Below are 15,840 nucleotides of genomic sequence, written 5' to 3'. Positions count from 1 at the left end.
AATCTTTAAACTTAGGTCAAAAAAGCCATTTAAGCCTTTTCACATTGAGATCTATGCGATATGGCCGAGAAATGTAATTTTGATGTTAACTCCCAAACCGCTGCGCAGAAGTCAACCAAACTTCACCCAATAGTGTATTGTATCACAATCTAGTAGTTACATTTGAAAATTTTGTTCTAGGACATTTTGTTTGAACGCAATCATCAAACTTAATTAAAAAAGTCATTTAAGCCTTTTCACAGTGAGATCTATGCGATATGGACGAGAAATGTAATTTTGATGTTAACTCCCAAACCGCTGCGCAGAAGTCAACCAAACTTCACCCATTAGTGTATTGTATCACAATCTAGTAGTTACATGTGGAAATTTGGTTCTAGGACATTTGATTTGAGCGCAATCCTCAAACGTAGGTCAAAAAAGCCATTTAAGCCTTTTCACAGTGAGATCTATGCGATATGGCCGAGAAATGTAATTTTGATGTTAACTCCCAAACCGCTGCGCAGAAGTCAACCAAACTTCACCCATTAGTGTATTGTATCACAATCTAGTAGTTACATGTGGAAATTTGGTTATTGGACATTTGGTTTGAGCGCAATCATTAAACTTAGGTCAAAAAAGCCATTTAAGCCTTTTCACAGTGAGATCTATGCGATATGGCCGAGAAATGTAATTTTGATGTTAACTCCCAAACCGCTGCGCAGAAGTCAACCAAACTTCACCCAATAGTGTATTGTATCACAATCTAGTAGTTACATTTGAAAATTTTGTTCCAGGAAATTTTGTTTGAGCGCAATCATCAGACTTAATTAAAAAAGTCATTTAAGCCTTTTTACAGTGAGATCTATGCGATATGGCCGAGAAATGTAATTTTGATGTTAACTCCCAAACCGCTGCGCAGAAGTCAACCAAACTTCACCCAATAGTGTATTGTATCACAATCTAGTAGTTACATTTGAAAATTTTGTTCTAGGACATTTTGTTTGAACGCAATCATCAAACTTAATTAAAAAAGTCATTTAAGCCTTTTCACAGTGAGATCTATGCGATATGGCCGAGAAATGTAATTTTGATGTTAACTCCCAAACCGCTGCGCAGAAGTCAACCAAACTTCACCCAATAGTGTATTGTATCACAATCTAGTAGTTACATTTGAAAATTTTGTTCTAGGACATTTTGTTTGAACGCAATCATCAAACTTAATTAAAAAAGTCATTTAAGCCTTTTCACAGTGAGATCTATGCGATATGGCCGAGAAATGTAATTTTGATGTTAACTCCCAAACCGCTGCGCAGAAGTCAACCAAACTTCACCCATTAGTGTATTGTATCACAATCTAGTAATTACATGTGGAAATTTGGTTCTAGGACATTTGATTTGAGCGCAATCCTCAAACTTAGGTCAAAAAAGCCATTTAAGCCTTTTCACAGTGAGATCTATGCGATATGGCCGAGAAATGTAATTTTGATGTTAACTCCCAAACCGCTGCGCAGAAGTCAACCAAACTTCACCCAAGAGTGTATTGTATCACAATCTAGTAGTTACATTTGAAAATGTTGTTCTATGACATTTTGTTTGAACGCAATCATCAAAATTAAAAAAGTCATTTAAGCCTTTTCACAGTGAGATCTATGCGATATGGCCGAGAAATGTAATTTTGATGTTAACTCCCAAACCGCTGCGCAGAAGTCAACCAAACTTCACCCATTAGTGTATTGTATCACAATCTAGTAGTTACATGTGGAAATTTGGTTATTGGACATTTGGTTTGAGCGCAATCATTAAACTTAGGTCAAAAAAGCCATTTAAGCCTTTTCACAGTGAGATCTATGCGATATGGCCGAGAAATGTAATTTTGATGTTAACTCCCAAACCGCTGCGCAGAAGTCAACCAAACTTCACCCAATAGTGTATTGTATCACAATCTAGTAGTTACATTTGAAAATTTTGTTCTAGGACATTTTGTTTGAACGCAATCATCAAACTTAATTAAAAAAGTCATTTAAGCCTTTTCACAGTGAGATCTATGCGATATGGCCGAGAAATGTAATTTTGATGTTAACTCCCAAACCGCTGCGCAGAAGTCAACCAAACTTCACCCAATAGTGTATTGTATCACAATCTAGTAGTTACATTTGGAAATTTGGTTCTTGGACATTTGATTTGAGCGCAATCCTCAAACTTAGGTCAAAAAAGCCATTTAAGCCTTTTCACAGTGAGATCTATGCGATATGGCCGAGAAATGTAATTTTGATGTTAACTCCCAAACCGCTGCGCAGAAGTCAACCAAACTTCACCCAATAGTGTATTGTATCACAATCTAGTAGTTACATTTGAAAATTTTGTTCTAGGACATTTTGTTTGAACGCAATCATCAAACTTAATTAAAAAAGTCATTTAAGCCTTTTCACAGTGAGATCTATGCGATATGGCCGAGAAATGTAATTTTGATGTTAACTCCCAAACCGCTGCGCAGAAGTCAACCAAACTTCACCCAATAGTGTATTGTATCACATTCTAGTAGTTACATTTGAAAATTTCGTTCTAGGACATTTGGTTTGAGCGCAATCTTTAAACTTAGGTCAAAAAAGCCATTTAAGCCTTTTCACAGTGAGATCTATGCGATATGGCCGAGAAATGTAATTTTGATGTTAACTCCCAAACCGCTGCGCAGAAGTCAACCAAACTTCACCCAATAGTGTATTGTATCACAATCTAGTAGTTACATTTGAAAATTTTGTTCTAGGACATTTTGTTTGAACGCAATCATCAAACTTAATTAAAAAAGTCATTTAAGCCTTTTCACAGTGAGATCTATGCGATATGGACGAGAAATGTAATTTTGATGTTAACTCCCAAACCGCTGCGCAGAAGTCAACCAAACTTCACCCATTAGTGTATTGTATCACAATCTAGTAGTTACATGTGGAAATTTGGTTCTAGGACATTTGATTTGAGCGCAATCCTCAAACGTAGGTCAAAAAAGCCATTTAAGCCTTTTCACAGTGAGATCTATGCGATATGGCCGAGAAATGTAATTTTGATGTTAACTCCCAAACCGCTGCGCAGAAGTCAACCAAACTTCACCCATTAGTGTATTGTATCACAATCTAGTAGTTACATGTGGAAATTTGGTTATTGGACATTTGGTTTGAGCGCAATCATTAAACTTAGGTCAAAAAAGCCATTTAAGCCTTTTCACAGTGAGATCTATGCGATATGGCCGAGAAATGTAATTTTGATGTTAACTCCCAAACCGCTGCGCAGAAGTCAACCAAACTTCACCCAATAGTGTATTGTATCACAATCTAGTAGTTACATTTGAAAATTTTGTTCTAGGAAATTTTGTTTGAGCGCAATCATCAGACTTAATTAAAAAAGTCATTTAAGCCTTTTCACAGTGAGATCTATGCGATATGGCCGAGAAATGTAATTTTGATGTTAACTCCCAAACCGCTGCGCAGAAGTCAACCAAACTTCACCCAATAGTGTATTGTATCACAATCTAGTAGTTACATTTGAAAATTTTGTTCTAGGACATTTTGTTTGAACGCAATCATCAAACTTAATTAAAAAAGTCATTTAAGCCTTTTCACAGTGAGATCTATGCGATATGGCCGAGAAATGTAATTTTGATGTTAACTCCCAAACCGCTGCGCAGAAGTCAACCAAACTTCACCCAATAGTGTATTGTATCACAATCTAGTAGTTACATTTGAAAATTTTGTTCTAGGACATTTTGTTTGAACGCAATCATCAAACTTAATTAAAAAAGTCATTTAAGCCTTTTCACAGTGAGATCTATGCGATATGGCCGAGAAATGTAATTTTGATGTTAACTCCCAAACCGCTGCGCAGAAGTCAACCAAACTTCACCCATTAGTGTATTGTATCACAATCTAGTAATTACATGTGGAAATTTGGTTCTAGGACATTTGATTTGAGCGCAATCCTCAAACTTAGGTCAAAAAAGCCATTTAAGCCTTTTCACAGTGAGATCTATGCGATATGGCCGAGAAATGTAATTTTGATGTTAACTCCCAAACCGCTGCGCAGAAGTCAACCAAACTTCACCCAAGAGTGTATTGTATCACAATCTAGTAGTTACATTTGAAAATTTTGTTCTATGACATTTTGTTTGAACGCAATCATCAAACTTAATTAAAAAAGTCATTTAAGCCTTTTCACAGTGAGATCTATGCGATATGGCCGAGAAATGTAATTTTGATGTTAACTCCCAAACCGCTGCGCAGAAGTCAACCAAACTTCACCCATTAGTGTATTGTATCACAATCTAGTAGTTACATGTGGAAATTTGGTTATTGGACATTTGGTTTGAGCGCAATCATTAAACTTAGGTCAAAAAAGCCATTTAAGCCTTTTCACAGTGAGATCTATGCGATATGGCCGAGAAATGTAATTTTGATGTTAACTCCCAAACCGCTGCGCAGAAGTCAACCAAACTTCACCCAATAGTGTATTGTATCACAATCTAGTAGTTACATTTGAAAATTTTGTTCTAGGAAATTTTGTTTGAGCGCAATCATCAAACTTAATTAAAAAAGTCATTTAAGCCTTTTCACAGTGAGATCTATGCGATAAGGCCGAGAAATGTAATTTTGATGTTAACTCCCAAACCGCTGCGCAGAAGTCAACCAAACTTCACCCAATAGTGTATTGTATCACAATCTAGTAGTTACATTTGAAAATTTTGTTCTAGGACATTTTGTTTGAACGCAATCATCAAACTTAATTAAAAAAGTCATTTAAGCCTTTTCACAGTGAGATCTATGCGATATGGCCGAGAAATGTAATTTTGATGTTAACTCCCAAACCGCTGCGCAGAAGTCAACCAAACTTCACCCAATAGTGTATTGTATCACAATCTAGTAGTTACATTTGGAAATTTGGTTCTTGGACATTTGATTTGAGCGCAATCCTCAAACTTAGGTCAAAAAAGCCATTTAAGCCTTTTCACAGTGAGATCTATGCGATATGGCCGAGAAATGTAATTTTGATGTTAACTCCCAAACCGCTGCGCAGAAGTCAACCAAACTTCACCCAATAGTGTATTGTATCACAATCTAGTAGTTACATTTGAAAATTTTGTTCTAGGACATTTTGTTTGAACGCAATCATCAAACTTAATTAAAAAAGTCATTTAAGCCTTTTCACAGTGAGATCTATGCGATATGGCCGAGAAATGTAATTTTGATGTTAACTCCCAAACCGCTGCGCAGAAGTCAACCAAACTTCACCCAATAGTGTATTGTATCACATTCTAGTAGTTACATTTGAAAATTTCGTTCTAGGACATTTGGTTTGAGCGCAATCATTAAACTTAGGTCAAAAAAGCCATTTAAGCCTTTTCACAGTGAGATCTATGCGATATGGCCGAGAAATGTAATTTTGATGTTAACTCCCAAACCGCTGCGCAGAAGTCAACCAAACTTCACCCAATAGTGTATTGTATCAAAATCTAGTAGTTACATTTGAAAATTTTGTTCTAGGAAATTTTGTTTGAGCGCAATCATCAAACTTAATTAAAAAAGTCATTTAAGCCTTTTCACAGTGAGATCTATGCGATATGGCCGAGAAATGTAATTTTGATGTTAACTCCCAAACCGCTGCGCAGAAGTCAACCAAACTTCACCCAATAGTGTATTGTATCACAATCTAGTAATTACATGTGGAAATTTGGTTCTAGGACATTTGATTTGAGCGCAATCCTCACACTTAGGTCAAAAAAGCCATTTAAGCCTTTTCACAGTGAGATCTATGCGATATGGCCGAGAAATGTAATTTTGATGTTAACTCCCAAACCGCTGCGCAGAAGTCAACTAAACTTCACCCAATAGTGTATTGTATCACATTCTAGTAGTTAAATTGAAAATTTCGTTCTAAAACATTTAGTTTGAGCGCAATCTTTAAACTTAGGTCAAAAAAGCCATTTAAGCCTTTTCACAGTGAGATCTATGCGATATGGCCGAGAAATGTAATTTTGATGTTAACTCCCAAACCGCTGCGCAGAAGTCAACCAAACTTCACCCAATAGTGTATTGTATCACAATCTAGTAGTTACATTTGAAAATTTTGTTCTAGGACATTTTGTTTGAACGCAATCATCAAACTTAATTAAAAAAGTCATTTAAGCCTTTTCACAGTGAGATCTATGCGATATGGCCGAGAAATGTAATTTTGATGTTAACTCCCAAACCTCTGCGCAGAAGTCAACCAAACTTCACCCATTAGTGTATTGTATCACAATCTAGTAGTTACATGTGGAAATTTGGTTCTAGGACATTTGATTTGAGCGCAATCCTCAAACTTAGGTCAAAAAAGCCATTTAAGCCTTTTCACAGTGAGATCTATGCGATATGGCCGAGAAATGTAATTTTGATGTTAACTCCCAAACCGCTGCGCAGAAGTCAACCAAACTTCACCCAATAGTGTATTGTATCACATTCTAGTAGTTACATTTGAACATTTCGTTCTAGGACATTTGGTTTGAGCGCAATCTTTAAACTTAGGTCAAAAAAGCCATTTAAGCCTTTTCACATTGAGATCTATGCGATATGGCCGAGAAATGTAATTTTGATGTTAACTCCCAAACCGCTGCGCAGAAGTCAACCAAACTTCACCCAATAGTGTATTGTATCACAATCTAGTAGTTACATTTGAAAATTTTGTTCTAGGACATTTTGTTTGAACGCAATCATCAAACTTAATTAAAAAAGTCATTTAAGCCTTTTCACAGTGAGATCTATGCGATATGGACGAGAAATGTAATTTTGATGTTAACTCCCAAACCGCTGCGCAGAAGTCAACCAAACTTCACCCATTAGTGTATTGTATCACAATCTAGTAGTTACATGTGGAAATTTGGTTCTAGGACATTTGATTTGAGCGCAATCCTCAAACGTAGGTCAAAAAAGCCATTTAAGCCTTTTCACAGTGAGATCTATGCGATATGGCCGAGAAGTGTAATTTTGATGTTAACTCCCAAACCGCTGCGCAGAAGTCAACCAAACTTCACCCATTAGTGTATTGTATCACAATCTAGTAGTTACATGTGGAAATTTGGTTATTGGACATTTGGTTTGAGCGCAATCATTAAACTTAGGTCAAAAAAGCCATTTAAGCCTTTTCACAGTGAGATCTATGCGATATGGCCGAGAAATGTAATTTTGATGTTAACTCCCAAACCGCTGCGCAGAAGTCAACCAAACTTCACCCAATAGTGTATTGTATCACAATCTAGTAGTTACATTTGAAAATTTTGTTCTAGGAAATTTTGTTTGAGCGCAATCATCAGACTTAATTAAAAAAGTCATTTAAGCCTTTTCACAGTGAGATCTATGCGATATGGCCGAGAAATGTAATTTTGATGTTAACTCCCAAACCGCTGCGCAGAAGTCAACCAAACTTCACCCAATAGTGTATTGTATCACAATCTAGTAGTTACATTTGAAAATTTTGTTCTAGGACATTTTGTTTGAACGCAATCATCAAACTTAATTAAAAAAGTCATTTAAGCCTTTTCACAGTGAGATCTATGCGATATGGCCGAGAAATGTAATTTTGATGTTAACTCCCAAACCGCTGCGCAGAAGTCAACCAAACTTCACCCAATAGTGTATTGTATCACAATCTAGTAGTTACATTTGGAAATTTGGTTCTTGGACATTTGATTTGAGCGCAATCCTCAAACTTAGGTCAAAAAAGCCATTTAAGCCTTTTCACAGTGAGATCTATGCGATATGGCCGAGAAATGTAATTTTGATGTTAACTCCCAAACCGCTGCGCAGAAGTCAACCAAACTTCACCCAATAGTGTATTGTATCACAATCTAGTAGTTACATTTGAAAATTTTGTTCTAGGACATTTTGTTTGAACGCAATCATCAAACTTAATTAAAAAAGTCATTTAAGCCTTTTCACAGTGAGATCTATGCGATATGGCCGAGAAATGTAATTTTGATGTTAACTCCCAAACCGCTGCGCAGAAGTCAACCAAACTTCACCCAATAGTGTATTGTATCACATTCTAGTAGTTACATTTGAAAATTTCGTTCTAGGACATTTGGTTTGAGCGCAATCATTAAACTTAGGTCAAAAAAGCCATTTAAGCCTTTTCACAGTGAGATCTATGCGATATGGCCGAGAAATGTAATTTTGATGTTAACTCCCAAACTGCTGCGCAGAAGTCAACCAAACTTCACCCAATAGTGTATTGTATCAAAATCTAGTAGTTACATTTGAAAATTTTGTTCTAGGAAATTTTGTTTGAGCGCAATCATCAAACTTAATTAAAAAAGTCATTTAAGCCTTTTCACAGTGAGATCTATGCGATATGGCCGAGAAATGTAATTTTGATGTTAACTCCCAAACCGCTGCGCAGAAGTCAACCAAACTTCATCCATTAGTGTATTGTATCACAATCTAGTAGTTACATGTGAAAATTTGGTTCTAGGACATTTGATTTGAGCGCAATCCTCAAACTTAGGTCAAAAAAGCCATTTAAGCCTTTTCACAGTGAGATCTATGCGATATGGCCGAGAAATGTAATTTTGATGTTAACTCCCAAACCGCTGCGCAGAAGTCAACCAAACTTCACCCAATAGTGTATTGTATCACATTCTAGTAGTTACATTTGAAAATTTCGTTCTAGGACATTTGGTTTGAGCGCAATCATTAAACTTAGGTCAAAAAAGCCATTTAAGCCTTTTCACAGTGAGATCTATGCGATATGGCCGAGAAATGTAATTTTGATGTTAACTCCCAAAACGCTGCGCAGAAGTCAACTAAACTTCACCCAATAGTGTATTGTATCACATTCTAGTAGTTACATTTAAAAATTTCGTTCTAGGACATTTGGTTTGAGCGCAATCATTAAACTTAATTAAAAAAGTCATTTAAGCCTTTTCAAATTGAGATCTATGCGATATAGCCGAGAAATGTAATTTTGATGTTAACTCCCAAACCGCTGCGCAGAAGTCAACCAAACTTCACCCATTAGTGTATTGTATCACAATCTAGTAATTACATGTGGAAATTTGGTTCTAGGACATTTGATTTGAGCGCAATCCTCAAACTTAGGTCAAAAAAGCCATTTAAGCCTTTTCACAGTGAGATCTATGCGATATGGCCGAGAAATGTAATTTTGATGTTAACTCCCAAACCGCTGCGCAGAAGTCAACTAAACTTCACCCAATAGTGTATTGTATCACATTCTAGTAGTTACATTTGAAAATTTCGTTCTAGGACATTTGGTTTGAGCGCAATCTTTAAACTTAGGTCAAAAAAGCCATTTAAGCCTTTTCACAGTGAGATCTATGCGATATGGCCGAGAAATGTAATTTTGATGTTAACTCCCAAACCGCTGCGCAGAAGTCAACCAAACTTCACCCAATAGTGTATTGTATCACAATCTAGTAGTTACATTTGAAAATTTTGTTCTAGGACATTTTGTTTGAACGCAATCATCAAACTTAATTAAAAAAGTCATTTAAGCCTTTTCACAGTGAGATCTATGCGATATGGCCGAGAAATGTAATTTTGATGTTAACTCCCAAACCTCTGCGCAGAAGTCAACCAAACTTCACCCATTAGTGTATTGTATCACAATCTAGTAGTTACATGTGGAAATTTGGTTCTAGGACATTTGATTTGAGCGCAATCCTCAAACTTAGGTCAAAAAAGCCATTTAAGCCTTTTCACAGTGAGATCTATGCGATATGGCCGAGAAATGTAATTTTGATGTTAACTCCCAAACCGCTTCGCAGAAGTCAACCAAACTTCACCCAATAGTGTATTGTATCACATTCTAGTAGTTACATTTGAAAATTTCGTTCTAGGACATTTGGTTTGAGCGCAATCTTTAAACTTAGGTCAAAAAAGCCATTTAAGCCTTTTCACATTGAGATCTATGCGATATGGCCGAGAAATGTAATTTTGATGTTAACTCCCAAACCGCTGCGCAGAAGTCAACCAAACTTCACCCAATAGTGTATTGTATCACAATCTAGTAGTTACATTTGAAAATTTTGTTCTAGGACATTTTGTTTGAACGCAATCATCAAACTTAATTAAAAAAGTCATTTAAGCCTTTTCACAGTGAGATCTATGCGATATGGCCGAGAAATGTAATTTTGATGTTAACTCCCAAACCGCTGCGCAGAAGTCAACCAAACTTCACCCATTAGTGTATTGTATCACAATCTAGTAGTTACATGTGGAAATTTGGTTCTAGGACATTTGATTTGAGCGCAATCCTCAAACTTAGGTCAAAAAAGCCATTTAAGCCTTTTCACAGTGAGATCTATGCGATATGGCCGAGAAATGTAATTTTGATGTTAACTCCCAAACCGCTGCGCAGAAGTCAACCAAACTTCACCCATTAGTGTATTGTATCACAATCTAGTAGTTACATGTGAAAATTTGGTTCTAGGACATTTGATTTGAGCGCAATCCTCAAACTTAGGTCAAAAAAGCCATTTAAGCCTTTTCACAGTGAGATCTATGCGATATGGCCGAGAAATGTAATTTTGATGTTAACTCCCAAACCGCTGCGCAGAAGTCAACCAAACTTCACCCAATAGTGTATTGTATCACATTCTAGTAGTTACATTTGAAAATTTCGTTCTAGGACATTTGGTTTGAGCGCAATCATTAAACTTAGGTCAAAAAAGCCATTTAAGCCTTTTCACAGTGAGATCTATGCGATATGGCCGAGAAATGTAATTTTGATGTTAACTCCCAAACCGCTGCGCAGAAGTCAACTAAACTTCACCCAATAGTGTATTGTATCACATTCTAGTAGTTACATTTAAAAATTTCGTTCTAGGACATTTGGTTTGAGCGCAATCATTAAACTTAATTAAAAAAGTCATTTAAGCCTTTTCACAGTGAGATCTATGCGATATGGCCGAGAAATGTAATTTTGATGTTAACTCCCAAACCGCTGCGCAGAAGTCAACCAAACTTCACCCATTAGTGTATTGTATCACAATCTAGTAATTACATGTGGAAATTTGGTTCTAGGACATTTGATTTGAGCGCAATCCTCAAACTTAGGTCAAAAAAGCCATTTAAGCCTTTTCACAGTGAGATCTATGCGATATGGCCGAGAAATGTAATTTTGATGTTAACTCCCAAACCGCTGCGCAGAAGTCAACCAAACTTCACCCAATAGTGTATTCTATCACAATCTAGTAGTTACATTTGAAAATTTTGTTCTAGGACATTTTGTTTGAACGCAATCATCAAACAATTAAAAAAGTCATTTAAGCCTTTTCACAGTGAGATCTATGCGATATGGCCGAGAAATGTAATTTTGATGTTAAGTCCCAAACCTCTGCGCAGAAGTCAACCAAACTTCACCCATTAGTGTATTGTATCACAATCTAGTAGTTACATGTGGAAATTTGGTTCTAGGACATTTGATTTGAGCGCAATCCTCAAACTTAGGTCAAAAAAGCCATTTAAGCCTTTTCACAGTGAGATCTATGCGATATGGCCGAGAAATGTAATTTTGATGTTAACTCCCAAACCGCTGCGCAGAAGTCAACCAAACTTCACCCAATAGTGTATTGTATCACATTCTAGTAGTTACATTTGAAAATTTCGTTCTAGGACATTTGGTTTGAGCGCAATCTTTAAACTTAGGTCAAAAAAGCCATTTAAGCCTTTTCACAGTGAGATCTATGCGATATGGCCGAGAAATGTAATTTTGATGTTAACTCCCAAACCGCTGCGCAGAAGTCAACCAAACTTCACCCAATAGTGTATTGTATCACAATCTAGTAGTTACATTTGAAAATTTTGTTCTAGGACATTTTGTTTGAACGCAATCATCAAACTTAATTAAAAAAGTCATTTAAGCCTTTTCACAGTGAGATCTATGCGATATGGCCGAGAAATGTAATTTTGATGTTAACTCCCAAACCGCTGCGCAGAAGTCAACCAAACTTCACCCATTAGTGTATTGTATCACAATCTAGTAATTACATGTGGAAATTTGGTTCTAGGACATTTGATTTGAGCGCAATCCTCACACTTAGGTCAAAAAAGCCATTTAAGCCTTTTCACAGTGAGATCTATGCGATATGGCCGAGAAATGTAATTTTGATGTTAACTCCCAAACCGCTGCGCAGAAGTCAACTAAACTTCACCCAATAGTGTATTGTATCACATTCTAGTAGTTACATTTGAAAATTTCGTTCTAAAACATTTGGTTTGAGCGCAATCTTTAAACTTAGGTCAAAAAAGCCATTTAAGCCTTTTCACAGTGAGATCTATGCGATATGGCCGAGAAATGTAATTTTGATGTTAACTCCCAAACCGCTGCGCAGAAGTCAACCAAACTTCACCCAATAGTGTATTGTATCACAATCTAGTAGTTACATTTGAAAATTTTGTTCTAGGACATTTTGTTTGAACGCAATCATCAAACTTAATTAAAAAAGTCATTTAAGCCTTTTCACAGTGAGATCTATGCGATATGGCCGAGAAATGTAATTTTGATGTTAACTCCCAAACCTCTGCGCAGAAGTCAACCAAACTTCACCCATTAGTGTATTGTATCACAATCTAGTAGTTACATGTGGAAATTTGGTTCTAGGACATTTGATTTGAGCGCAATCCTCAAACTTAGGTCAAAAAAGCCATTTAAGCCTTTTCACAGTGAGATCTATGCGATATGGCCGAGAAATGTAATTTTGATGTTAACTCCCAAACCGCTGCGCAGAAGTCAACCAAACTTCACCCAATAGTGTATTGTATCACATTCTAGTAGTTACATTTGAAAATTTCGTTCTAGGACATTTGGTTTGAGCGCAATCTTTAAACTTAGGTCAAAAAAGCCATTTAAGCCTTTTCACATTGAGATCTATGCGATATGGCCGAGAAATGTAATTTTGATGTTAACTCCCAAACCGCTGCGCAGAAGTCAACCAAACTTCACCCAATAGTGTATTGTATCACAATCTAGTAGTTACATGTGGAAATTTTGTTCTAAAAATTTTGTTTGAGCGCAATCATCAGACTTAATTAAAAAAGTCATTTAAGCCTTTTCACAGTGAGATCTATGCGATATGGCCGAGAAATGTAATTTTGATGTTAACTCCCAAACCGCTGCGCAGAAGTCAACCAAACTTCACCCAATAGTGTATTGTATCACAATCTAGTAGTTACATTTGAAAATTTTGTTCTAGGACATTTTGTTTGAACGCAATCATCAAACTTAATTAAAAAAGTCATTTAAGCCTTTTCACAGTGAGATCTATGCGATATGGCCGAGAAATGTAATTTTGATGTTAACTCCCAAACCGCTGCGCAGAAGTCAACCAAACTTCACCCAATAGTGTATTGTATCACAATCTAGTAGTTACATTTGGAAATTTGGTTCTTGGACATTTGATTTGAGCGCAATCCTCAAACTTAGGTCAAAAAAGCCATTTAAGCCTTTTCACAGTGAGATCTATGCGATATGGCCGAGAAATGTAATTTTGATGTTAACTCCCAAACCGCTGCGCAGAAGTCAACCAAACTTCACCCAATAGTGTATTGTATCACAATCTAGTAGTTACATTTGAAAATTTTGTTCTAGGACATTTTGTTTGAACGCAATCATCAAACTTAATTAAAAAAGTCATTTAAGCCTTTTCACAGTGAGATCTATGCGATATGGCCGAGAAATGTAATTTTGATGTTGACTCCCAAACCGCTGCGCAGAAGTCAACCAAACTTCACCCAATAGTGTATTGTATCACATTCTAGTAGTTACATTTGAAAATTTCGTTCTAGGACATTTGGTTTGAGCGCAATCATTAAACTTAGGTCAAAAAAGCCATTTAAGCCTTTTCACAGTGAGATCTATGCGATATGGCCGAGAAATGTAATTTTGATGTTAACTCCCAAACCGCTGCGCAGAAGTCAACCAAACTTCACCCAATAGTGTATTGTATCACAATCTAGTAGTTACATTTGAAAATTTTGTTCTAGGACATTTTGTTTGAACGCAATCATCAAACTTAATTAAAAAAGTCATTTAAGCCTTTTCACAGTGAGATCTATGCGATATGGCCGAGAAATGTAATTTTGATGTTAACTCCCAAACCGCTGCGCAGAAGTCAACCAAACTTCACCCATTAGTGTATTGTATCACAATCTAGTAGTTACATGTGGAAATTTGGTTCTAGGACATTTGATTTGAGCGCAATCCTCAAACTTAGGTCAAAAAAGCCATTTAAGCCTTTTCACAGTGAGATCTATGCGATATGGCCGAGAAATGTAATTTTGATGTTAACTCCCAAACCGCTGCGCAGAAGTCAACCAAACTTCACCCATTAGTGTATTGTATCACAATCTAGTAGTTACATGTGAAAATTTGGTTCTAGGACATTTGATTTGAGCGCAATCCTCAAACTTAGGTCAAAAAAGCCATTTAAGCCTTTTCACAGTGAGATCTATGCGATATGGCCGAGAAATGTAATTTTGATGTTAACTCCCAAACCGCTGCGCAGAAGTCAACCAAACTTCACCCAATAGTGTATTGTATCACATTCTAGTAGTTACATTTGAAAATTTCGTTCTAGGACATTTGGTTTGAGCGCAATCATTAAACTTAGGTCAAAAAAGCCATTTAAGCCTTTTCACAGTGAGATCTATGCGATATGGCCGAGAAATGTAATTTTGATGTTAACTCCCAAACCGCTGCGCAGAAGTCAACTAAACTTCACCCAATAGTGTATTGTATCACATTCTAGTAGTTACATTTAAAAATTTCGTTCTAGGACATTTGGTTTGAGCGCAATCTTTAAACTTAGGTCAAAAAAGCCATTTAAGCCTTTTCACAGTGAGATCTATGCGATATGGCCGAGAAATGTAATTTTGATGTTAACTCCCAAACCGCTGCGCAGAAGTCAACCAAACTTCACCCAATAGTGTATTGTATCACAATCTAGTAGTTACATTTGAAAATTTTGTTCTAGGACATTTTGTTTGAACGCAATCATCAAACTTAATTAAAAAAGTCATTTAAGCCTTTTCACAGTGAGATCTATGCGATATGGCCGAGAAATGTAATTTTGATGTTAACTCCCAAACCGCTGCGCAGAAGTCAACCAAACTTCACCCATTAGTGTATTGTATCACAATCTAGTAATTACATGTGGAAATTTGGTTCTAGGACATTTGATTTGAGCGCAATCCTCACACTTAGGTCAAAAAAGCCATTTAAGCCTTTTCACAGTGAGATCTATGCGATATGGCCGAGAAATGTAATTTTGATGTTAACTCCCAAACCGCTGCGCAGAAGTCAACTAAACTTCACCCAATAGTGTATTGTATCACATTCTAGTAGTTACATTTGAAAATTTCGTTCTAAAACATTTGGTTTGAGCGCAATCTTTAAACTTAGGTCAAAAAAGCCATTTAAGCCTTTTCACAGTGAGATCTATGCGATATGGCCGAGAAATGTAATTTTGATGTTAACTCCCAAACCGCTGCGCAGAAGTCAACCAAACTTCACCCAATAGTGTATTGTATCACAATCTAGTAGTTACATTTGAAAATTTTGTTCTAGGACATTTTGTTTGAACGCAATCATCAAACTTAATTAAAAAAGTCATTTAAGCCTTTTCACAGTGAGATCTATGCGATATGGCCGAGAAATGTAATTTTGATGTTAACTCCCAAACCTCTGCGCAGAAGTCAACCAAACTTCACCCATTAGTGTATTGTATCACAATCTAGTAGTTACATGTGGAAATTTGGTTCTAGGACATTTGATTTGAGCGCAATCCTCAAACTTAGGTCAAAAAAGCCATTTAAGCCTTTTCAC

Source organism: Corythoichthys intestinalis, unplaced genomic scaffold (genome assembly GCF_030265065.1).
Source record: "Corythoichthys intestinalis isolate RoL2023-P3 unplaced genomic scaffold, ASM3026506v1 HiC_scaffold_39, whole genome shotgun sequence".
Taxonomy (NCBI): Eukaryota; Metazoa; Chordata; class Actinopteri; order Syngnathiformes; family Syngnathidae; genus Corythoichthys; species Corythoichthys intestinalis.
This window is presented reverse-complemented; position numbering follows the sequence as displayed.